The 24,935-nt window shown below is 38.8% G+C and overlaps 2 pseudogenes; one reads left to right on the top strand and one right to left on the bottom strand.

Annotated features, from left to right (window-relative positions):
- On the bottom strand, positions 1 to 980 carry LOC144648293 (uncharacterized; annotated as a pseudogene).
- A 9,138-nt stretch (positions 981 to 10,118) lies between these two features.
- LOC144648294 (uncharacterized) lies at positions 10,119 to 11,555 on the top strand (annotated as a pseudogene).
- The last annotated feature ends 13,380 nt before the right edge of the window (positions 11,556 to 24,935 follow it).

A 24,935-nucleotide genomic window follows, 5' to 3' on the forward strand; every position in this document is an offset into this window, starting at 1 on the left:
TAATTTTTCCAACAAATAGTAAATCACTCATTTCATTCAATGAATCCATGGCAATCCCCCCACAACTTAATAAAATTTAAACAGCCGCTATACACTTACAGGTAGATATCTAATCGAATTCTGTACCCTCACAACCCTCTTTTGTCAGTGGAAATTGTAAGTTCACCGATGAAGTAATAACCTGAAACAGTTTGTCTGCATGATCCCTTAGCTAGGATGGAATAAAAGTAAGAATTTAAAAGTCTTTGATCCTGGCATTTGCTCTTTCTACATGGATTCTGCATTTGGCAATAGACTTGGTAGCTTTTACTTTACTTGAGGTAAATTTCCCATTATTCAGGAATGGTGGAATGTTCACTGCTACACCATCTGGTACAATATCTTGAATTAGAAAACCCTTGTCTGCTATAACTAAATCTCCAGTTACAAACTGCTTTAAAATTCCAGAATGTTCTACAATTAATTTGTCTGACACGGACCCTGGGAACAATTAACTAACATAAGTAATCACTCCATTAGGAGCTACACACACTATGGTATTAAAAGAATTCATGCCCCTGTATGTGAAATAGGTGGCATTGTGAAGGTTCGTTAACCTTGGTAACATTAATAACCCTACAGTTATCAAATAAAGAAAATGAAGACGGAGCACAAAACTTATTATTGTCCCTGGAAGGTATACTGCTCATTAAATCCTCAAAAAACAAACTGTGCAAAACATGAACAAAAGTTACAGGTAAAACATTGTTTGTTAAAGTTTTAACGCAACAACCAAATAATTGTGCCAAGTGAAGGTTGGTATAGTTCTGTCTTAATTTCATAAGTGTGATAAATACCTGATCTTCCAACTTTATAGAATAGACTCTCCACCCATAATAATAGTTAATATTGTCTTTAAATCTAGAAATGTAATTGACAACAATTTGGAAGACGTCCTTAGTTGGGAGTCCAGTTTCCATTCTTAAGACTTTACTATCCATGGCGGCAACAGAATATCTTGTTCTTTGGTAGACTTGTCGTCAGTTCTCCGTCCGCAGAAGTAGAATCGCCAGCCATGTTGGAAGTGGATGAGCAAAGATTAGAAGATATTCATCACATACTTTTTTAAGGCCAAGGCACAATCAAACAGCTCTTGAAATCAGGTTTCCAGCTAAGCACTGACGTCGCTGACCTCAACAACAGTGTGGAAAGAAACAGGCAAGAGGCGACAAATCTCAAACAAGAGCTGACGAAACAGAACAAACACGTAGTGTCGTTGGAGAAACAACTAAACAAAAAGAGCAAACAGTCAAAGATCACACTGACGAGCTAATAAATATTTAAGAAAACCTTGATAATTTAGAACAATACTCTAGAAAAAACTCCTTAAAGTTTCACGGTATTCCCAAGAAAGTCAACATGCCAACAGACCAAGTCATCTGTGAAATTGCCCGAGCCTTCAGCGCGTAGAATCAGGAGGAGGACATAGAAATCTTGCACAGAATTGGATGGAAGAGAGGGGAGAAATCGGTCCTGGTCACAAGGTCAAATCGAAGATATATAATGTCCATACTCATTCTATCTGTTCCTCGGTATCCTTGGTGCGAGAAACTATGGCTCACCCAAAGGGAATTTACAACAACGAGAATTTAACCCTGCATCGCAAAGAGATGATGGGAATTGTGGGGAAAAAAGGCACCACAGAAAGATAAACAAAGTGTGGACACTTGATGGTAAAATGTTCATCAAAACCACTCCGACAGGAAACCCCCATGAAATGTTTTCAGAAGAGGAAGTCAAAGAACTTTAAAAAATCAACCGCTTAAACTTAAGAGAAGAACAGCTGGCCTCTTAAGAAACACCAGAACAGTTTACCAGACTGACTAGCATATGTATCATTATGTGTTGTTTCGTTTTTCTGGGTCATTATGTTTAAACGTAAATTACCGTCTTACTTATTTTTTTTACCTTAACTTAATTCTTTTTTCTTTTTTTTCGATATATCATCTTGTGTGATTTCCTTTTCAAAATATATGAAAATGTATTGTTAAGTGCTGTAATTTAGTAAATACACCAAAATGTTTCTGTAAATAGCTAAAGGAATTAATAAAATGTACAAGCTGTATGTAATGCTATCAATAAACATTACAAAAACACGTCGCAAGCTGATCAGGCATTTGATGAAGACAACAAAAATGCTCTTTTTTAAGCGAGATTATTTGGCGACTCCAATCCAGTTGCACTTCAAAAAACTATCTGGTAGTTTTTATTCTTAAACTTCGGTTTATGAGCCAGCGATAAAGTACTGCCTTAAGACTGCCTATGCCCGATACTGGTTAGATTTTTTTGTTTCAATAATGAATGCAGAGGCTGTTTGGGGAAGAAGAAAAGAGCTGCTCCAAAACCCCGCTTTGTCAACCATCTTTATTCACAAAGACCTCTCTGCAGAGTATGCAAAAATTCGAGGGAAACTTAGAGTGGCGCTCAAGAAATCAAAAGAACTGAACATACTGTAGGCTTTTTTTTAGGACACCGGAAGGAGCTGAGTACAAGAGGAATTTGCAGCATATAAAACCTCGCGTGACAGAGGCCGCAGCTGATGCCGGATACAGTGCTGATTTAGAGAGTGACCCACCAGAACCAGCCCCAGGCCCGCAATTGACTGACCAACCCACTCCACTCCAGGGGATACACCCACAGGAGTAACAGTCATGTAACTCTCGCCGTTCAGGGAGACTAATGCACTAGTCAATTGAAACCCCCCCGACCCCCGGGGAATTAACGCGGCCATACCGGTGATTTAACGCGTATTTAACTGGGAGACGGGGAATTTAACACCTGCCGTTTTTAAACGGGGCATTTTAGCGGGGATTTAACGCTGCACCCGAAGTCTGGGTAGCTCGGTCGCTTCATGTTGAGGACTGGGTCCTAGTCTCCAACTCTCCTCCATGTGAAAGAAGATGGCAGATGGTGCGAGAAAGGTATTTACACGCTTCATTCTTCTGAATCTTTAATTAAAACGGGCCATCCTGTCTATATATTGTTCTTCTGTGAGAATTCAATGTTCTATAATCGAGAATTTATTTGAATTACGTAGATTTTCGAACTATTTTATAATGCAAATTACACATTAGCAATTCCAATTCTGAGATACATGTTTGTTTTGTATATTTACAGATTCTTTTTCAGTTTAGAGAACAGCGGAAGGTAAAATATGTAAATGATGAAACTTTGATTGAGTTAATTTACGTAGTCCGGGGAGATTTTAGTATTCCTGAAGGGGAAGGAACTGTTGTTTTGCAACGGTACGACGAGTCATGGAGCGAGTGGCTTGATGTAACCGATGAAATAGAGCTCGAAGATAAGGTAAAAGTTAAAGTTGTCTTGCTCGGAAAGAAAGAAGATGTAAGCGAGGAAACAAAATCGCAGGCAGTAGAGCCTTCAAAAATAGGTGCATGTTCCTGTTTTATATACAGTCGAAGCTCTCTTAACGGACACTCTCGTAAGCGGACAGCTCTACTTACGGCCGCCTTGTTTGAAACCCCGTTTTTAACTCCCATACAAACTCTGTATTTTTACATTCTCGTAAACGGACATTCCCATAAGCGGTCGCGGACACTTTCAGAGATTACGACTTGGACTTTTTCTTTGTTTTTAAGCTCCCGTTAGGGGACACCCCATTGAAAATGCTGTTACCAACCTCTATATCTTGTTTTTAACAGTCAACTTCACATCGCCGTTCGTCACAATGATTTTACAGTAATTACAGTACCACATTTTAGTGCTTGTTTTGTCGTCATCCACGTCCGTCAGGTTATTGTTAGCTGGGCAAGCTCCCGTAAGCGGCCATATATCCCTTACACCTCAAGTGGCCGCTTACGAGAACCATTCTCGTAAGCGGCCAGCTCCAGTTACGGACACTTTTTTCGCTTCCCGAGGGTGTCCGCTTACGAGAGCTTCGACTGTATTTCAAAATCAACAGATGTATGTCTTCAATAGACTGGGTATCTCCTAGTACATTCTTTGTTTGATATTTAATTGTTTAATAATTCAGTCTGTCCAACGTCTGGTTTCAATGTTTGGGAAACTTTTGCCATGTAAAAAATGGGCTGGTTGTACTTAGATATATTTTTGTTTACAAGTTAGACTGAGTTTTAATACTCATGACAAAATTTGCTTCCTTGTTTTACATAAAGGCATGCATTGTTTCCAATAAATAATCTACAATAATTGTAGATGCTATTTCTGGTTTATACTGATGATATAAATAACTGCATAAAATTAATTCAGTGCTTTTTTTTTCTTTTGAATGCAAGGTATGAGAAAATAGGGGTTGATGTTGGCCTGTGACAACGGTGAATGCACTATCCAGTGGTTCCACCTTTCCTGCGTGGGTCTCACAGTTGCTCCAAAGGGGGCATGGTTGTGTCCCAAGTGTCAGTCTTCATGGCAAAATAGCAAAAAAGCCATATAATCCTTCCAGGGAGTAGATGGACACTACATACTTTCAAAGACTTTATGGTGCATGCATGTTCTTGTAGCTATGACATTGTTACTATTTGGATATTGGTTAATTTGATTGTTTATTGGTCACTTTGAATTAAATTAGCGTTAAATGAAGGACCACTTAAAAAGCTTCCAAAGCAGTGTCACTGTATCAGATTTATTGACATTTGTAAACAAACACAAATGAAGTTTGGTTGTTCATATGATACACGTTTATATTGTTTCTGTTCCTATATGTGAGTCGCAATCCTAACAGCTTTTGTCATATAAAAGCCTAGCAGTCCAAGTTTGTATAATTCTTCAAGCACAGCAAGAGCGACAACATCGCAGTTCCCTGCTGGACAGTGGACGTTGATTGAAAAATGTCAGTAAGAAACTATGCATGACTTATAATCTACTTGAGAATATTAAATCTACTTGGGAAATATCTAAAAAAGGACAAAATCTGTTTTGTGTTTTTACTGTGAAGCGACCAAAAAATACCGGGGCCATGGTGACGGGGGTTTTAACAACGAATGTTTCCCCGATGACCGGGGGAAATGGCCAAGTTTAACATACATAAATGTTACATTCCCCGCCCTGTCCCGGGGGTCGGGTGTGAGGGTTTCAATTGACTAGTGCATAAGCCAGCTGCCGAAGGCTTTGGTGGATTATGTACTTTATTGAACATTTGAACAGTCTGTTTACGTTACTGAATGCTGTTCCTGTTGACTTTGTTTTGATTGAACACTTTATGGACACACTGTTCACAGTTTTCGCATTGGACTTGAACTTATGTATTTTGTATGTTTCCATGGCATAGTTTGTTAAGTTTTCATTATCTTTGAAGAAAAGGAGAGATTGTGGTGTACTGGGAACTAATGTGATGTACATCCGGGACTGAGACAGAAGAGATTAAACATGGCGACTGTTTGTGTTGTAGCTTTGACTTTGTGTCATCAGTTTATTGCTTAGTGCTAGTCGCAAACACCACACTGGCGGAGAAGGTATAAAGATCTGGAGAAAAAAAGAAAAATCGGTAGAGGAAATGTTATCTGAAGTTGAAAAACAGCAAAAAACACAGGAACAGGAATCTGAGAATAAAATGCTACTGAAGCACATTGACATGCTGGAAAATGAGAGCCTAGGAATACAACAGGAGCTGGAATTCCAGAACTTAAAACAAAACAAGCCCAAAACAGAAAATTTAAACAGTTGAAGACCCGAGCACAGAAAGCACTCTATTTTGTTGAAATCTTTGGTCTGGATTTGCTGCTCTTAAAACTTAAAGACCCCAATAGTGCAAATAACTTTTCTCTGGACTTAAGTAAAAATTTATCCACTGCCAAGAACAAGAGGAGCACGCACCCCCTAAACTTCACCCTGAAAAAGGGCGACAGTGGAGAGCATTCTTTACTTGTTAGACAAATTTGGAGTGATGTGACTGTTAAATTTTAACTCCTTGGATAACTCAATGAAAAACAATTTCAAACTAAGGTCACAGATTTCATTTCATAAAAGAAGAGCCGCCAGAAATTTGTGCCATTGATTGGCAAGTTGATAGAAAAAGCCCATATGGAGCCTTTCCATGTAAAGAGCAATTCATGGAAGTACTTTTAGGGTGTTTTAAAAGAGGCTATTGCTAAATCTAATCTTTCTGGTGCATGCAAGAAGTTTAATTAATGATGTCCCAAAAGATAGCCCTTTTTCGCGAGTTCTAACTGCTCTCACATGAAGGTAAAGCTAAATGCCTTGATAAAAAGGTCATCAAATTGTATGATGAAACACAGGGCAATAGTCAAGATTTGCAGTACCGCTTTACTAGTCTTAAAGACACATGAATAATGTTGCTTATTTCAAAAACATAATTTTTTTTAACACAAAAGTATTTATGCCTCAATTATCTGTTTTAGTTCACATTTTAGCCGAAAGACAAATGTGTAGAAAATGGCAGGTACTAGTAATATATATCACTCTAACTACATGGGATATGTGATTACAACACAACAGTGTTTTCCTTTAGAAAATGACTTAGTACTATCTTGGGCGATATGAAATAAACTAATAATAAAGCCAGGATCCGAGCCAGGATTCGAGCCAGGATCCGAGTCAGGATTCGAGCTGGGATCCACCACCCTTTGAGCCTTCCAGTTTTTCCTGTCATTTTCTCCGCCATTTTGATAACGTGACCTGCTTCTTCGTTTATGTCAAGATGGAGTCGGAGGAAAGCAAAGGTAAGCATTCGCAAATTGCTATTGTTTAAGTTTGACCTGCTCTTTTGTTTGCTGTTAAAGTGTTCAAATTATGCAGTAGAAAGGCAATTAAATGTTTTTCTTTTTTTCAGACGATAGAGCTCCTTTTAGAGCTAGCTCACAGCAGGTACCATTTGTTATAAAATATAAACATGCCATCAGTGAAGTCGTGTTTAATTTATTTTTACCGCATTTACTGTATATCATACGTTTTACTGTATATTTGGTTGTTAGTCGTTACTTCAACCTTCACTATTATGTTTGCGTGAGGTGGAAAAAATTGTTAAGGTTTTTGCATCTAAATGCAGTTTAGTTGGTTTTCACTTAAGTACTAAAGGTTTTTAGCGTTTGCTTTGGTTTTGCATTTATACGCTTAGTTATTTATTTTTAAACCTCGCGCCTTTTTTCTCAGCCAATCAGAATATCAAGCAAACCAATCGCGTCTCACTCGTGCATGTTTTCCCGCATTTTGTGCCTGCGTCATGTGTTTTATTTGAGTGTTTATTGGCCCTCTGTATAATCCGTGTACTTTGTTATTGGCCAGAGTTAATCTTTTGGTTTTGCTTCCTTCTTTGTAACTGCCTTTTTGTTGTTATCACATTATTAGTTTTGTTTGGCCATGTTTTCGTACGGTTCATGTTTTGTTTTATGATCGTCTGTTTGACTTTTATTTTAATGTTGCGTTCGTATTTGGCCATGTATTTGTCCGTGTTTTTTCTTCGGCCGCTTTATTTATTTTTCTATTCTGTGGTTCACCGCTATTGGTTTTTTTTTATCATATGTTTATCATCCCTTCTGTGAGTCGCATGTTTTGGCTATTTATTTATGAGAGCGTTGTTAGCCTTTTGTTTTTATTCACTATGCTTGGTTAATTTCACCCTTTATTTGCATCTCTTTCTTTTCGTTTGGCACTGTGTTACCTTGTTTTACAAAACGCTCTTATGCGTGTGCTAGTTGGGCGTTTTTAAGTTTTGCTATTGTGTAAGCTAAGGTTTTGTTTACAGAATTTTCAATACAGTTTTTTATTTCTGTTTCCAGCAAGCTCCCCCTGATGTTATTGCTGACTTGAAAAAGGAATTGGTTTCGTTGCGTCAACAACATGACAGTGGTAGTGTTGACTTGCCTTTGGGTTTCCTTCTTCATTTTTCGTTCGCCCTGCGGGAATTTTTGACGCCGCGCTACCCTGGCGGCCCTGGAACAGCTGGTTGACGTTGCCTGAGAAAAAGGCGATGAAAGAGCAAATCGTTTTGGGATTATCTTGAGGCAGACTCGTACCATGATTTATAGTCCTTCGTTCCAGCACCTTCTGCTTAAATTGATTGGGAGCAAAGAAGAAGTGGCTATTGCAAATGAGATCCAGAAAGCATTAAAGCAAAGCCCTCCAGCTTATTTGCCTCGTAATCATTATCCTGTTATGTCTAGAGCCCCACCGGGACCTTACGCTAGGCCACGTCAGGCTCAAGTCTGTTTTTCTTGTTGCAAACGGCAATTACGCTAGATCCTGCTGGTCCAATTATAACCACGCTGCCAACCATAAAATAGCCTTATTTCAGTAGTTGTCAATAAAGCACTTTTGGTCGTTATCGTCTAAGTGGTTTTTTTTTCTCTTTCGTTTCATTTCCCCTGTCCACTTGCTTAACCGTGTCCAGAAGGGTAATCTAAATATACACCCTATAACTTGTCTTCGGACGGGTTCCTGGTCTGGTTCGACTAGTGGGTTGGGGCCCTCCCTTGCTCTATAGTTTGCCTTTTCGCTTATTTCGCTTTTTTATTTTTGTGTGCTTTAGTTTTTCACCAATGATTTTGTCCGTTCCTTGGTCCAGTTAAGATCCCAAAACACTCCTAAAGCGTTGTGTGACTGGGAGGGCAAACCCACTGGCTGGGCCGGCCCCTGCCTTCAGCTCGCATGGTGTCTTCTGGCTCGGTATATGCTTCTCCATCCATGCTTCGATTTCGAGACCCTGAAAAATTTTCAGCCGGAAATCTATCCAACTGTTTACCTTTTTGGGAGTCCATCCTCCAATAATATTCTGAAGGATCTTAGATTTACAGTTTCCTGTCTGAAGGCGTCTATGTCAAGGAGTTTTTCGTCCCTTTTCATGGTACCTTTCAAGGCCATCTCTACTGTAGTTATGAACATCCTAGTATTATCTTTCCTAATTCTCCTTCGTGTGAGCGCTTCAACAATTTTATTTGCAAAACTCTCAGAGCAAAAAATTGTAGCAATTTTATGGTCAAAAATGCTCCAACATAACAGTTTGCCCTGTATCAAATTCGTGTTTATGTTCAGCTCTGTGACCTGATGGCCGTCGACCTTAGAAACGGACATTTATTCAGGACTACCAACAATAGTGTCATCACAAGAAATCCGTTCATTGGTCCTGCAGTTGCAAATCACCTCGTTCAACATCTTAAGACTTTAGGCATTCATAGTAGAGAATCTATGCATAGCTTCCGGAAGTAGATGCTCCATCACTCTATCCCTCATCGGCGTAGCAACAGAAGTTGTGGCAAGGCATAGGTCATCGTGTCAACAAGAGAAAAGTAACTATGCAGTCCCAACCTGATGACCTCAGTGGTTCATCAGTTCCTGACGAGACCAATGCTGTCCACAAGAATGCAAAAAAGGCATTCAGGAAACAAATTACGAGGAGCATCAAGTTCAAGGAGTCGCTGAGAATGGCAAAACAAGCCACACTGAGATTGGTACAGGTACACCATGTGGGCCAAGCGAAGAAAATTTTTGAAGTTGACCATTATGGAAAACAACGACTGGTAGAAATTGCTAAAACTGTGTCCTGTAATTGCTCCTTTGCTTCCAGTAGAGACTTGTGCCTCCATTCAATCTGGGTGATGATGAATGTCTTAAAGGTAAACGAAAAGGATGATATCTTGCACCAGAAGTCACACTCAAGGGACATTGCCCTGGGATTGTTTCGGAGGTTGGCAAATGTGCCTACTGCAACTACCACGAATCCAGAAAACCAGGGTTCACATGTACGCCCTGTTTTATCCCAAGTACCATTGTCCAGTTCTTTGCAGATGGTACCATGTAGCTTGAAAATATCACAATCATTCCAAAATGCTGCAGTACCACAGTGTGTACAGTTGTCAGGCAATAATTCTGCATTTGGATTTAGTAGGCAACCATGGCACACAACAACCCTTTTATACTGCATCCTATTGATAACAAAATAAAGAAATGTGCAGCTTGCCACTTTGAATTTCGTGATCCGCTTGGTCCAATGTTCCTTGGTGTTGTATTACAGCACAAACAGAAGAATATGTTGAAAATGGCAAAACCCTCAAAGCAAATGCAAGCACTATACAAGCTAACTCTCTGCAACTAAAACCATGTTGCTAATTATTTTACCTTCATGGATCAATAGCCATACTGCCAACATGTCTCACTCATCAGACACATCACCAAAGTAAGTATACTTCAATGATGTTATCTTCATGTTTAAGATTTTATGGAGTCTTTTTTTCAATCATTTTAAGATAATTTACAAGAACCTCTCCTTCACTTTTCCAGAAAAACATAACAAGAGTCAACATTTACATGTAAGTAACTAACCTGGTCCCCACCTATACATTTTTTATTGCAATATTTTATAAATACACTTTTGGAGACTAGAGCTACATGTAACAAATAACTATGTACCAGTAACTCTGGGCCACTAATAATTTCATGTAATACTTACAGTATTAGTATTCTATTCACGACTTAATAAATTCTAAACTAGTAACTTCAAAACTCCTTGTCAATCTTACACTTAGTTTGGTTCAGGGTGACAATCACTATACAACAGCAATTCCAGTATAAAATGGACATTTTGTCTCACTTAGCATGTTCTGGACGGATACTCAGTATTGCTAATCCTTCAAAGAAATTGCATGCATGCTTTTTTTTCAACCCTTTAACTGCTTAACTTTCAATTTGCAGCTACTGAAGGATATATGCATGACTTAAGTAATATCGTAATATCAAGACTGCATCAAATAGAACAACAAATTACTTTGACCTCAAGCTCCAGACATCTGATGATAAATCTGTTTGCTTTTTTTGTTTTTTTTTTGCCACCAAAAAGGAAAGTTCTTGAAACTGCATATGAAAAAAGAGCAGAACCAGTTAAGATAGAAGCCAACTTGAACACCAGAAAACGACTTAACAGCTACTCAGAAGAATACACAGTCCCTAAGGATGCTAAAATAATGCCAACTGAGCTACAGTTCAACTTCAATGAGTATCTTGACAATTATTTACATGCAGTCAATGAAGCACTTAAAGCCATCATCTACACCTCTGTAGACCTTTAGGTCAAAGTCATTATCAAGGAAGAGAAGAAGAATCGCATTGTTCAAGACACGAAAACGGGATACATGTGTGATACACTAGTAGCTGATTCGACTGGATGTGTCAAGTGAGTGTTATGGGAGGACATCAAGTGGCAAAAGGAAAGTCCTACCATTTCAAAAATATAACTTCGCATTTTCGATGACGAGAAATATCTGAACACCAATAAATCTACAACAGAAATTGATGATATTCAAAATATCAACATGGATGCACCAGAAATCAAAAATAATCTCCTCAAAGTGAAAGTCGTAGGAGTCAATATTAAGAAGTCACCATCTTGTTTGGCCTGCAACCACACATTTCCAACTAAAGAGGAACCAGCACCAGATGAAGAAATAACCTGTACCAATTGTAACAACACAACACTTACATATTTCTGTAATAAAAAGCTGGTTGCTAAAATAATTATCAAACCTACTGAAGAATTAGCTACCAGTTTCTACCTGCTTCTGATCAAAAAGTCAACTGTGACACCCTGAGGGCAGGGGGGAGACGTTTTGTTCATTCACAGACTTTTGTTATGCAACAACAAGGACTGAGACAGGTTAAGATGAACTGAGAGAGCTTCAGATGGAAAATACATTATTGTGGGGGGGGGGACAGGGGGCAGGAGCCCGGGAGCATAGGGACGGGAAGCAGAGGAGATAGGGACGGGAAGTGGGATAGCAATTCATAATGCAGACTTTTTTGATCAACTAAAAACTTGGCCGAGAGAATGCTACAAGACATTGCCAAGACAAGCTTAACTCTGCCATAAATGAATTTCTTCAAAGTAACAAGATGAAGGCGACTAGGAAGGGAACAGAATTGAAGCTGGAAACAAGTGTAAAGACACTGGTGGCAATGACAAGCCTTGGTGATGAAATTCTCTTCATTGCTGACACTGGGACTAAAAAACTAGGTGAAGTAGGAGCAGAAAAAGATGATTTCAAGTTGGGGTGTTATATGCGAACAGTTGCGGACTTTAAGGAACGACGTTTATCCAACTGGACTGTGTGTCATCAAAGGCAAGCAAAAGTTACTGCATGCTGATATTTCGGGAACGAATGGGGGCCTACTAATGCTCAACCTGGAAGACGGCACCACCCTACAACTATTGCGAAATGGAAGTACTACTTGTCCCCAAATTCACGGAGTGTGTTTCAGTAGTCAGTCAGTTATTTTCACGGACACCAAATCACACTCGTTGAAACGATTTTCTCTTGAAGCATCTGTCTTAGATGAAGGATATCATCCAGAAGGTCGACACAATAACTGGAAATGGCACAAGTGGAACAGAGGACAGCCTTATTGGCGTAGGAAGAGTGTCGTACCCAATGGCACAATCCTTTTTGTTGACACAAGCAGCAAAAGCGTCCGACTTGTAATGAAGGTGTCCTCTCTGACTAAATACATCCGAATAATGGAAGACATTTACCGTGCGTTTCATATTCATTCTGACATTTTTAGTCATGTGTAACTGCCATCACTCTTGGAAGCTCAACAACGCATTGAGAAAGCGGAAGGAATGCTAACAAATTAGCTTCACAATGTCAAAACAAAGTTCAAAGTTTCAGGAGTCATCCAGGGACCACAGGGAACTCCAGCCAAAAAAACCGTGACTTCAGTGTCCTTTATTAAAAAATTCCTTCATCGTCTTCAATCCAGATTTAGCGAAGAATGTCCTCATCTACTCAAAGTAACTGACATAAGAACCTGTCTTATACTTGTCAATGAATATTTTAACAGTAAAATTCAACAAGTAACAGACACTCCCGCCATGTTAGATTGTGCTGACTGGGACTATTTCAACTATTTCAATTACTTTCCTTTTAATTCAAGCAATTATATAAAATGAGCTTTAGTGTGTGTTAATGTCAGGTATAGCACTATCTTTTCTGTCAGCATTTTGAGAAGCGGGGCACGACTGAGGGAGAAATAATAAGAAGAATCTCCTTCAGTGCTATTGTTATAACATAATTCTGGACTTAGTCTTCTTTGTAAAATATGTGTCTGTGTTTGTGTGGTGAAGTGTAAAACAGTAGGCCAATCTTTCACAATATTCTTTCACTTAGAGAGCGAAGCGCACTATAACTTAAAATAGATTTCGCCGGATGAGACCCCCAGCATCAGTCAGAAAACAATTTTAGTTTGAGCTAAGGCTTTGTATGGAGGGGATGCATTCAACCAATTCTAGATATGCTACTGGTCAAAAGGCTTTGGCATAGGCACTGACCCTCATTTTGAAGTTCCTTTTAAACTAGTGGTAGCCTTAAACTACTGGTAGATTGACAAGACCGTAGATGTTGATTTTTGCTTTTTTCTTAGCCTCAAGTCAATTGAGAATTGAATTTTACAGTTTTTCATTTCTTTTGTATTTTACATTTTAATTTGATGTAAACCGTCTGTTTTTCATACCCCCACCCCTAGTGCATACATGAACACATACATGAACTCATCCTTTGACACAAGCATCAACCACTAAAATAACATAAATAAATAAACAAATAAAATCATTTAATGTCCCCAATCAACCAGCAATAATAATGTAAAATTAGATAACCCCTAACCAACCCTCATAGAGCTTACATAAACTCCTACTGGTCTCACACTCTCTTTATTGTAATCACAAACCCCGCCCATGATACAAACATTAACCAGCAAGCATCAGCCCATTCATAACACTTACAAACATACTCTAGCATACTCAGCAGACTAATATAAACAAAACTTGTTTTCATAGGTCAAACTTCCGCTCTTTTCCCGCGCATTAGAAACTTTTACATAGAGTGTTTGGTCTTTTCAACTGACACACCATGGAAAAGAGTGAAGTTTCACGCTGGCATGGTTCAATTTTTGGTGGGTTGGAGCTCAAGCAATTTTTTAAGGGATTTTGAAGTTAGAGGCTTTACAACTAATTATATAGAGGCACTGAATCATGTTGAAGCATTTAAATTAGATGTCTTTCTGACATCCAGTTTCTGCAAATGAGAATCGCCAGCGTGAAGCACAATTTCTTGATACCACAAGTGAATGAATATGAGAAAATGGTGCCAAAACAAGCCAAGACAAGACATGCTCGAACTTACCATAATAAGAATAAATCTCTGTCATCTAATATGGTTATGTCTTCATCCCCACAGCCTCTGCACTGCCTGGCTCAACCATACAATCAGCCTCTGTACTGCCTAGTACAACCATACCATCAGCCTTTGTATCACCTGGCTTACCCACACTGTCAACCTCTGTACTGCCTAATGCAACCACAGCATCAGCAGCATCTGTACTGCCTAGTGTGACCACACCATCAGCCTCTGTACAACCAGGTGCTACCATGCCGTTTGCATCTGTACTTTGATCGTACCACCAGGCATGACCACAATACCAGGTTCCATTTCTTCATTCTCAAATGCGACTGTTGAGTGGTCATTTCCGCAATGTTTTAGCCAATCCACAATAATGGGGAGAAACGCAAGCAATGCCTGTGCATTTATTTGTTTATACGTTGGACAAGTAGCTGCAAAAGGTGTCTTAAGCCCAAAACAAGAACTTCTGTTGCTATCCCAAAACGGCAATCCCTCAAGGAAATGAATTGCACAATGAACTATTTGATCATGAAGGTGTGGACTTAAATGCAAAAGATAAAGTGGAAATGACAGGGGATGATTGTGGTGTTGTTTCCTTTGGTCAACAAGAAGATTTGTTTGAAACATCGGCAAAGCAATTGCGTGCCCAGTGGCTGAATGAGATATCAAGCAGAAAAATAATAGGTAGCTTTTTTGTCTGTGCTTCTGGGAGAACAATGTTGCTGTTTATTGATCATTCACGTGAAATGTAGTTTGTGGATTCACATTTACAGAAAATTGGGGTTGAGAACTGAAGGACCATCAACTGGTGGCGAAAGGGAATAAAAAGACTTCCCTTCCCATCTGTCATTGTCCTGGACATTCTTGGAGAGGTTGAGTGGAATTGGTTTTCATTTGTAGTTCTGTTAGAGCCAAAGTTTGAAAGGCAAGGATATACCCAAGAAGTGCTTGATTAAGTCCTTATTGATTTTGCTGGCCAACTGCCAAACCTGGGATTATCTAATGATGAATTGACCCTTGTTGAAGAGTCAGGCACAGCATACCTGTCTGAAATTGTAATGAAGGAAGTTGAGGAGGTTGACAGTGATGATGGAAATGATTATGGAGATTTGAATGAGGCTGAGGAAAGTGAGATTCTAAGAAAGCTGAAGTTGATTAAAGACAAAGGAAAACGCTTGGCTAAGTCTGAAATTGAATTGAATGGTTTGTATGAAAGACGGAAATCTACAGAGAGACCTAGTTCTGTTCATCCAGATATTGGAGAGGAGATAGAGAACATTGTTAGAGAAGCAGATGTGGGAGCAGACAAAAATAGCCACAAAGGAAGGAGGTCGAGGAAATGCTATAAAGGAGTCGCAAACATTAAATACCAATGGCCAAAAAAGGATTTAATCTGAAATTCAATCCTGACACAAAGTAAAGTTGGTGCCTTTAAAGGGTTTGGATAAACTTCAAACAGATGGAAAGCGTATTCTTTTGGCGAATCAAGATAATCTGGCAGGCTTTAGGTTGGACTCAACATTTTGTCACAAGAGTATGCCGTCCTTAAATGTAGATTGCCCCCCTTATACAGATTTCCTCAACAAACACCAGACGCAGCTACAAACAACCAGCTACAACTTCACACTAACTAAAACCACGAGTGAAGTATGCATTGGTCTTGTTAAGGCCTCTGGGGTGCACTACAAGAATCCTACCCAGCATGCTGCAGATTTAGATGTGCTTTAGTCTATGGACAATATTAAACCAGTATTCTTACATGAAGAGTCAGGAAACAAGCAAAGGAAATAGAATGTATCCAAGATCATGTGGCGATAGCTTTCTTTACTGAGTTGAACTCCAACATGGTTGTCTTAGTCGTCGAGGCTCCAACTTGTTTATTCCCTCAACCTTATTTCGAGAACCATCTGACCAGGAAGGTTAGCCCAGTGAGGAAAAAAATTGTGCTAACATGGAGGCTGCCTTAAAGCAGTACATTGAACGGGTCGATGGCAGTCCTTGTATGGGGGCAATGATCAAGTTACACAGAGTGACCAGTGCCCATACCTTATTGGAAAGAAGAAGCCGCTTGTAGGTTTTTCTAAAAGGCAACACAAAGGAAAAAGCTGAGCTGAGAAAACAACACCTAGAGGAATATGCCTATTTTTGAAAATATGTGGAAAGTTAGACAGAATCCTGGTTTGCTGCTGTGGGAAAGAAAGATGCCCTCGTCCTACATGTGAAATAAGTGTTTCTCAACGAGCAAGTCTAATGCAGGGGACAGTAAAGGATGTGAGCAAAGGAACTTTTTGCGTTTTCCATCAGCCAGAGGATGACAAGTTCATGATATATTGCAATCAATGTGGCGAGTGGATTCACGATGACTGCATTGAGATAACAGTGGAAGAAGGAAACAAGATCAGGGTGGCAAAGGGTTTTTGTGTGTCGTGTGATGGCTGCAAAATAAGCAGCACGACGCATGATGGAGCCAATATAAACCGTGTGATGCGGAACTGGACGTCACAACGTGATGCATGATTTCCTGTTTTACAATTGTATGACCCGTGATTTATCTATTAGATTCCCGTGATAAAACACTGATAAGTAACCTTTCTTAGACCTTGAAGAACACCATTCAAATTATAATAAACGTAAACCTGCAGATAAGCCGCACCTTTTTTCCAAAAAATTTCGCTCGAAAGCGGGGGTGCGGCTTATCTGCGGGAACATTCGGAAAAGGTGCCGTAAATTTTCGTTAACTGATGCTAATTTATGGAAAATTATGTAAATTAAAAAACATAAAACTACAAGAGAGTACCAGTCATTGCTGTTGCAAGTTTGACAGCTCCTATACTGTTTGCAGTGTCGACAATGGCCTATAACCTTATCAATGAATTTCAATAAACTGTGGCAGCCGCGACCCCATTTTCTGGTCTTTCCTTGAGGTTTGATCTTCATGAACTTACTGAACTTTGTGACCTTGGTGGCAGGTCCAAATATCGTGTAGGTCAGTGAAGTTAAAATTTAAACAAGATTAGACAATGACATTCAGTGTTATTTTTGTTGACCGTGTGGTAGTGTTTTGTAATATCTGAACTCTATTTGAATGTCCAAATCTTTCGCTTGAGAAAATGTCAACCCAAACAGTTAATGTGAAACATTCGTAAGCTAGACTTAGATATTTTAATGAATGATAATTGCTGTGCTTATTGTATTCTATATATATATAGTTCTTAATGTAAATTCTTAGCTTGCATTTTATCTGTATATATTCAAAATATTTTATCTTGTATATATGGTTAATATTTTTACCAATTTTAACCGATTTTAACATTTATTAGGATATTTAGATTTTGTTGTTTTTCTTTCACTTTAAAGTGTTTGCATTTAATGGTTTTATTGCTGCAATTTCAGTTCTGACACTCAAATAAAGGTTTTATTTATTTCATTATGTTAGAGTGTTGGTGTCATTTTATGCCTCCAGAGAAGATGACAGCGTTAGCAGTGATCCACTGCACAAGGAGAAATCTTGTGTTCCACTTGATGAAGGACGCCACAAAGATCTAAACGCATTTAAAAGTCATGTTATATCCTTCACCGATATAAAGAGTATTGTAGCACAGAAGGGTAAAACCACATGACTTTTTCCCGTGTGTCAAAGAACAACAAAGGTAGCATAGACATATTCTCTATGTGAACACAAGTCTCATGGGTTCACGAGTGGCCGGAAATTATATCTCTTTTTCCTGTCTAGGGTTCCATTTAACAGTTTTGTCACCATGTAGCTTTGCGTACATGGTTTCATCCTCCTCAGTCGTTGGTCTTTTAGGACTTTTACTATTGGTTTCTTTTTGTGCTTCCGAGCTAGTGCTACTTGCACTTGTTCCAGCCTTCTTTTCCAGCAGCACTGGACCTGAAACCCATGCTGTTATTTTTTGACAAATAGACACTAAGATGATAGTAAACATAATAGTATTAGACTATTTGACAACATTTGACTACAGCATCATGATCTTATAATCTTTTTAGGCGAAAACCTTCTACAGAGAAAATCTCAATTAGCTAATCTAATCATATTGTCTCATTTTGATATTTAGTTACACATATTGCTTTGACTGTTTTAGCATTTGTCACGTTTGACCCATGTTTAGTCCGGGTGTTTAGTACCTAGGAATTAAAGCAGCTCAAACAGATATTATAACGACTTTAACTATCCTGAGACTAGATACTTGGGTCTACTCGGTAAACGGTGAACGTGAAGTTTGCACAAAGCTAACTCAATGGCAGGTGTAGGTTAAGAACAGCTCCAAGAATAACCTGTTGTTCAGCTATTGGCCCAAAAATTATGCACACATGAACGTAAACATGTTGGCCCACTGTCAGCTGACAGTTGGTAATATGTAAGTGATCTGTTAGTAGGTAGCCTGTTGCTAAGCTTTTGGTAAAATTTATAGTAAACTAATTCGTATTCGAAGTTTTTAGCAAATAACACTTGGAAGCAAAATTAAGTTATGAAGGATACTTTTTATTACATTAATATGTGGCAATACTTCATTTCAGTGCATTTTTCAAACCAACGAAAATGATTAGGGAACAGTTTGCCTTATTGGATTTGTAAGTTGGTCCCAGCCCCCATTTCAAGTTTTGTAAGGTACGCCCCAGGTCTCTTTTTTTGAAAATCCCTAAGGAGTGTTACTGAATATGCTGCATTGAGTGAGATTTAAGTCACCTATTTCGCTTCTTCTTTCAAAGACAAAAATATTTGAGATGTGGGGAAAACCCATGAGAGTGAACTTGCTGCCCAACCATGCTTTTTTGGAGTGGCACACCAGGACAGCCACGAAGCAAGCGAAAAGAATTTCCATGGAAATGGGGATTTGTTCTCCTTCTTTCTTCTTAGTAAGGAGTTTGAAAAGTTTGTTGCCACTAAGGATAAGTCCTGTGCTGCCAGAAAGCAGGTGTTTTGTAAACATATCACAGCGCTGACTACCAAGATCGTGGAAGCAAAAATGGCTTGAGGTGAAGAACTGTTTCACAGATATATGCCAACAGCGGGGACTGCCCACCAACAAGTCACGATAAGACCCAGAAAAAGAAGCAATGAAAAGAAAACCTTTGCATAACATCCTGTTTGAAAAGGATATTCTAACTTGGGATAATCTGGGGGCAGAAAAAGCAAATTACCCTCAGAAATAAATTGCAATTACAAGTCAAGACCCAGAGGTGAACTAGCAGTATACCAACAATGCTAGCATCATTTTCAACAAACAACAAAGTGATGATTATAAGACTATGGGATCACGAAGCAACCTCAAAATGGTCTCCTCAGATCTATTCTGGAGCAATCGTATCAACACATTGGTTAACAAAGTCAACAAGTAAGTTGGGCTTAATTTTCAGAACTGTCAAATCCAGTCACATTCTCTACGTTCTTCGGTACTAACTATAGTACATATCAGCTTCGAAATAAAATTTATTTTTATTTAGGGAAACGTTATAGAATCAACCATGATTCCCTTTTCAAAATGTACCATATTTATTCGATTAAGCTCCCAACCTTGAATAAGCGCCCGCCCTGAAAGTAGGAAAAGTTAATAAGCATGCACCCAGCCTCGAATAAGCGCCCACCCTCTAACCCACAAAAAACTGAAGTGCACAAGAGGAGTATTGATTATTGAGAAATTGACTATGTACCACTAAGAAGACTTCCCCCATGACTGAGTTTTCTTAGTATTTTACAGAAACTTTCAGTGAACAGTTAAAATTCTGCTTTGGTACATTTTCAAGTTTCTTTATTATTTATTGTTTTGTTACAAAAATAAACTTACTGTTTGCTGAAAATCGTGAACATTCACTAGGTGCCCAGCCTTGAATAAGCGCCCACTCTCAAGGTCCAAAAATTTAATAAGCGGCCAGGGCACTTAATCGAATAAATACGGTAAGTTCTATGTTCAAGTTTAACGGCAGCGGTTTGGGCTGTTTAGTCTACAAGATCTTTGAGAGGCAATTTCACAATGGGCAAGGCTCCAAAGCACAACATACAACATACATTCATGGTAAATCGACTATTGATCAATATTATTGAGGGTTTCTATGCATTTCATCTTCATCAAAAAGCCACCTCGTTGTTCTCAGAAAAATGAAAATATGCTTGTTTGCCTGAAATGATGATACATGTAAGTGAAACACAAATCAATTTCTAACCTGAATTAACTTTTAGCTCTGCTTGTGTCTAACCTACATGTAATCTTTAATCCTCACATTTAGTTCATGTTTGCATACATCCCTGACCCAGAAAAATAACCTTGTCCACATAAAAAAGAAAGAGACAATAATTAAAGATAACTCATATGTTGATGTGCATGATGGAAGAATATGAAAAATCTAAAATTTGGCTATTGAAAAGGTACTAAGCCTTTCCTCAATCTGCCACGGTCTTTTGGACTTAAGATGGTTTTAGTGGTCCAAGCATCGGAAGGGACTTTTCTGTTTGGGTGCTCTACATAGTGTTAAGGATTCTGCCAAGAAGCATTCAATTATTGAATTAAAAAAAATGTCAGCTTTAATTCTTATTACCTATCTTCCCGACCATTGCAGATGATCTACATTGTCTGTGACCATCCTGACTATAATGGAAAGTTTTGATATGCCTAGCCCTCAAAAAAACCCAGTGGACGTTGTTAATACATACTTGGTATCCAGGGCTGGATTGCATAAAAATACTTAAGATTACGGGCGATTTTCTGCAACCGGTCAGTGTAAAACGCAGACTGCGGACTGCAGACTGCAGACTGCAGACCGGGGGTAAAATGCAGACTGCAGACTGCAGACCAAGGGTAAAATGCAGACCGAGGGTAAAGTAACGAAATACGAGTCACAAAGCCATTTTTCCCCGCCGGCTCCAAATTTCGAAGGAATGTATGTCAGACAACGTTTCCCCCCGTTTCCCATGAGCGATCACGAAAATGAACTAGATTTAATGCTGACACAAATTTGATCAAATTTATCAAATTTAACTTTTTGATACAGCAAAGGCATTTTAAAGATTTTTGTGAAACTTAAACTTCAGTTTACAATTAATCTTCTACGTTTGTAAACCGGATGAAACTGAACGGTTTACAGATGTCACAGATCATTTAGAAGAATAATTTTTTTACTTGCCGACACAGCAGGATCACGTTTACAGCGATCATATTATTCTTCGGCCACAGCTCTTTCAAGTGTTTTTAAACCCTTCCGCAGTTAAGTTATAACGGCTTTGCTTCGCTAACCGTCGTAATAAAACACCAAAAAATAAAAGGTACAAAACTTTTCTGTTTAGCGAGGCCGGTAAACAAATGATGTGTCGACGGACGTAGTGCGAGCGCGTTTAAAATTAATTTCCGAAAAAGGCCGCGCTGAAAGGGCTGTAAACAGTTCAGTTCCATCCGGTTTACAGATGCAGAAGACTTGAAGTTGAAGGTTTAGTCTAACAACGTTAAGTCTGTAAAAAAAAAAGAAAAATTTGAACACATTTGTGTCGGCATAAAATTTATTTATCGCCAGCTCATTCACGTGTTCGCTCAAGCGAAACTTTGTCTGACATTCCTTCGAAATTTGAAGCCGGCGGGGGAAAAAATGGCTTTGTGACTCGTATTTCGTTACTTTACCCTCGGTCTGCATTTTACCCTTGGTCTACGTCTGCAGTCTGCAGTCTGCATTTTACCCCCAGTCTGCAGTCTGCAGTCCGCAGTCCGCAGTCTGCGTTTTACACTGACCGTTTCTGCAACAGCTCTCTCTGCGTTCCAGTGAATGATTTCAAAGCGTTTTGGTTTTTCCAGTGCTCTTTAGTACATTTTCTCCCGATTTATCCTTATAAGCACGGGAGAAAACCCCTCAGAGCACAGGGAATGGCTGCAGAAAATCTCACGTAATCTTAAGTATTTTTATGCAACCGGGCCCAGAGATGTTTGCCCTCTAAGCACTCAGCTACAAACCTCTTGGCAAAAGGCAAGCAGATGAACTGAGTGCAACTATACACAGAAAGCTGGGCAATCTGCAACAGTTGTAGTAAAAGATATAACACCATAGGCCCTTTATTCACGCACTTTGTTCCTCAGACACACTGCATCGTGAGCTCTCTAGTAACCAAGATGGTAATAAGGACACCATAAATACATGTATGTCGCTTATGGAGGCACTTGCAGAGTGTTATCAGGCTGCCAGTAGCTGGATCCACCTCAAATACTTTCTTCTCCTCTCTGGTCTGACAAAATATTGCTTCATGGAAGCCAAACACTACTGCTTTTCTTATAAACAAGGCGCTCAAGTACAGTCAGTAAGAGCAGCCTCGTCGGTGCATGACAAGTTCTCACACATAGAATCTTTGATGACAGGGTTTGCCCCCCAAGCACTTTATCACTTGATATGACCTCTACGGCTTCCGGCAGCAAAATATAATATAGTTTCTCACTGGCAGGGTTTTGTTGGCAGTCCTTAATCTAAGAAACCAATGCACGTGTCAAGCTTTGATGTAATAAAGGCATGGATCAACCACTCACTGCCGATGTTTTTCAAAGTAAAATAAATAGCTAGACTTGCACTCATTTGCCAGTTCTTCAAGGATATAAACAGAAAAGATGGCAGTTCTTATGAACTGAGTAGCCTTCCAACCATTACAAAAGTCACCACCATTACCTTAATGACACAAACTTCAAAATCAACATGAAAGACCAAGAGTTCTCCAAATCCTGAGATCTGTTGTTCCTAAAGTAAACTCATGTACATATCTTCTTCTTTTCTTTCTTTAGCTTGGTAATTAGAAGTAGTAGATAAATAATTTGTATCTTAATTATTGAAACTTAAGCCTTATTTTGGAGATTTTTAGTTTTGTAATTACAATAATTTAGATTAATTAGATGTATCTTTAATTGTATTTTTTTAAAATAGAGGGCCACAGGTAATTTTGCTGTTACATCCTACCCTCTCTAAATAAAGTTGTCTACCTGTCTATCTATCTCACAAACGTGAGCTTCTGAATTTCAATTTGTTATTTCCTTAATAGTGCAATCACAAACCAACTTAATGTAAGCTCCTGAAGAAGGCTTCAAAGGCCGAAACGTTGGGCTTAAATTGTAAGCTGCATGAAATCCCAGTTGAAGTTGGACACTCCACAATTACACATTTATGGAAAAGTTTCGAATTTAAGTTTCCACGATCACCAAAGTGATCCTTCACACGAGGATTTAAAGATAGCATGGTTTGAGAGGCCAGTAACATTTCTCTCCATTTTTCAAAGAACACTGTCTTCAGACATGATCACGTTATCTGCTCATCCTTCAGCTTCAGGAAAACGAGGTTACATCTGAAAGCCAATGTTGTCTATTTAATAATCAAAAAAAAAAAACATGCACACGCTCCTGACTTTGCTTCTGAATTTCAATTTGCTATTTCCTATTTGCCACTGCTGAAACCCATTTTATTTTCAAGGGCACATATTACGATCAGGTTGATGGTGTAGCCATGGGTTCCCCCCCTAGCCCCAGTTCTTGCTAATCTTTTCATGGGTCACCATGAGAAGATCTGGTTGGAACAGTATAGGGATTCCCAGGTTTTATTATACCGTTGTTATGTGGATGACACTTTTTGCCTTTTCAAGTCGAAACAGGATGCTGACCATTTCTTTAATTTCATTAACAATCAACATCCTAATTATATTCATTTCACTATGGAGAGGGAGAGTAACTAGGTTCTTCCTTTTCTTGATGTGCTACTAAACAACAAATCCCCACAATTACCTGTCACCACCGTATACCACAAAAAGACATTCACGGGCTTGATTACCAATTGTTTAAGCTTTACACCCCTTTGCTACAAAATGGGGCGGGTTAAAACGTTCACTTACAGGACCTTCAAGATTAACAACAACACAATGTAATGTATGATTTGTAACAGGCACATTTTAAATCACTGTAAACTTTGATAACCGTCATATGACGACGACAGCTGTACTGTCAAAACATGTTTGTCAAAATTAAAAAAGTCGTATTATTTTTTGACAATTTGTTATTCCATTAATGGCGCAATTAGAAACCAACTTAATGTAAATTCCTGAAAAAATCCTCAAGAGCCGAAACGTTGGACTTAAATTTAAGCTGTATGAAATCCTAGTTAAAGTTGGACTCTTGAAAATTTCACAATTACACATCTATCTTTAAATCTAAATATCCATCCATCTATCTAAAGGCGGCTTGTTGAGGTTTATGCCAAAGAAAACTGTCGTAAGCTGCACAACAGGTTGAGGAAGATTTGCTGTTTCGCTCTGGTGAACTGTCTAGTGGTTCCTTGCCTTCCATTTCGGTTTTTGTGTAAGGGAGGAAAGCAGGAAATTGAAGTGGGGTGACATTGTTCTTAAAACAGACACTGAAACAAGAAATGAACTTTTCATTTGGGTGGTCGAGAGACGATCTAAGACATGCCATGGTGACACCAGAGTCTTTATCATTTATTCTCATAGCAAAGGCAACAAACAACGAGCGTTGTCACCTTTGCTGTATCTCATTGTCCAGAAGATATGAATAAGTCTGACGCCCCATTTTATTTGGCAATTAATTTATTTAATTTTGCCCAACCGGAAAAACCCAAGCCTGACAGAGTTGCTGTCCTTGTTGCTACAGCTTACCTTGGGTGGTTACTGCAATCTACCCTTTAAACTGTATTTAAACTTAACACATTGAGGACACCTGCCTACTTTACTTGTTTGAAAAAGTCCTGCCAGACTTAGTTTTCCACAGCCCCCTTCTAAATAAATGATAGTTAGACAGATAGTTTAATTAT

Source organism: Oculina patagonica, chromosome 4 (assembly GCF_052425735.1).
Source record: "Oculina patagonica isolate OP01 chromosome 4, crgOcupat, whole genome shotgun sequence".
NCBI classification, from domain to species: domain Eukaryota; kingdom Metazoa; phylum Cnidaria; class Anthozoa; order Scleractinia; family Oculinidae; genus Oculina; species Oculina patagonica.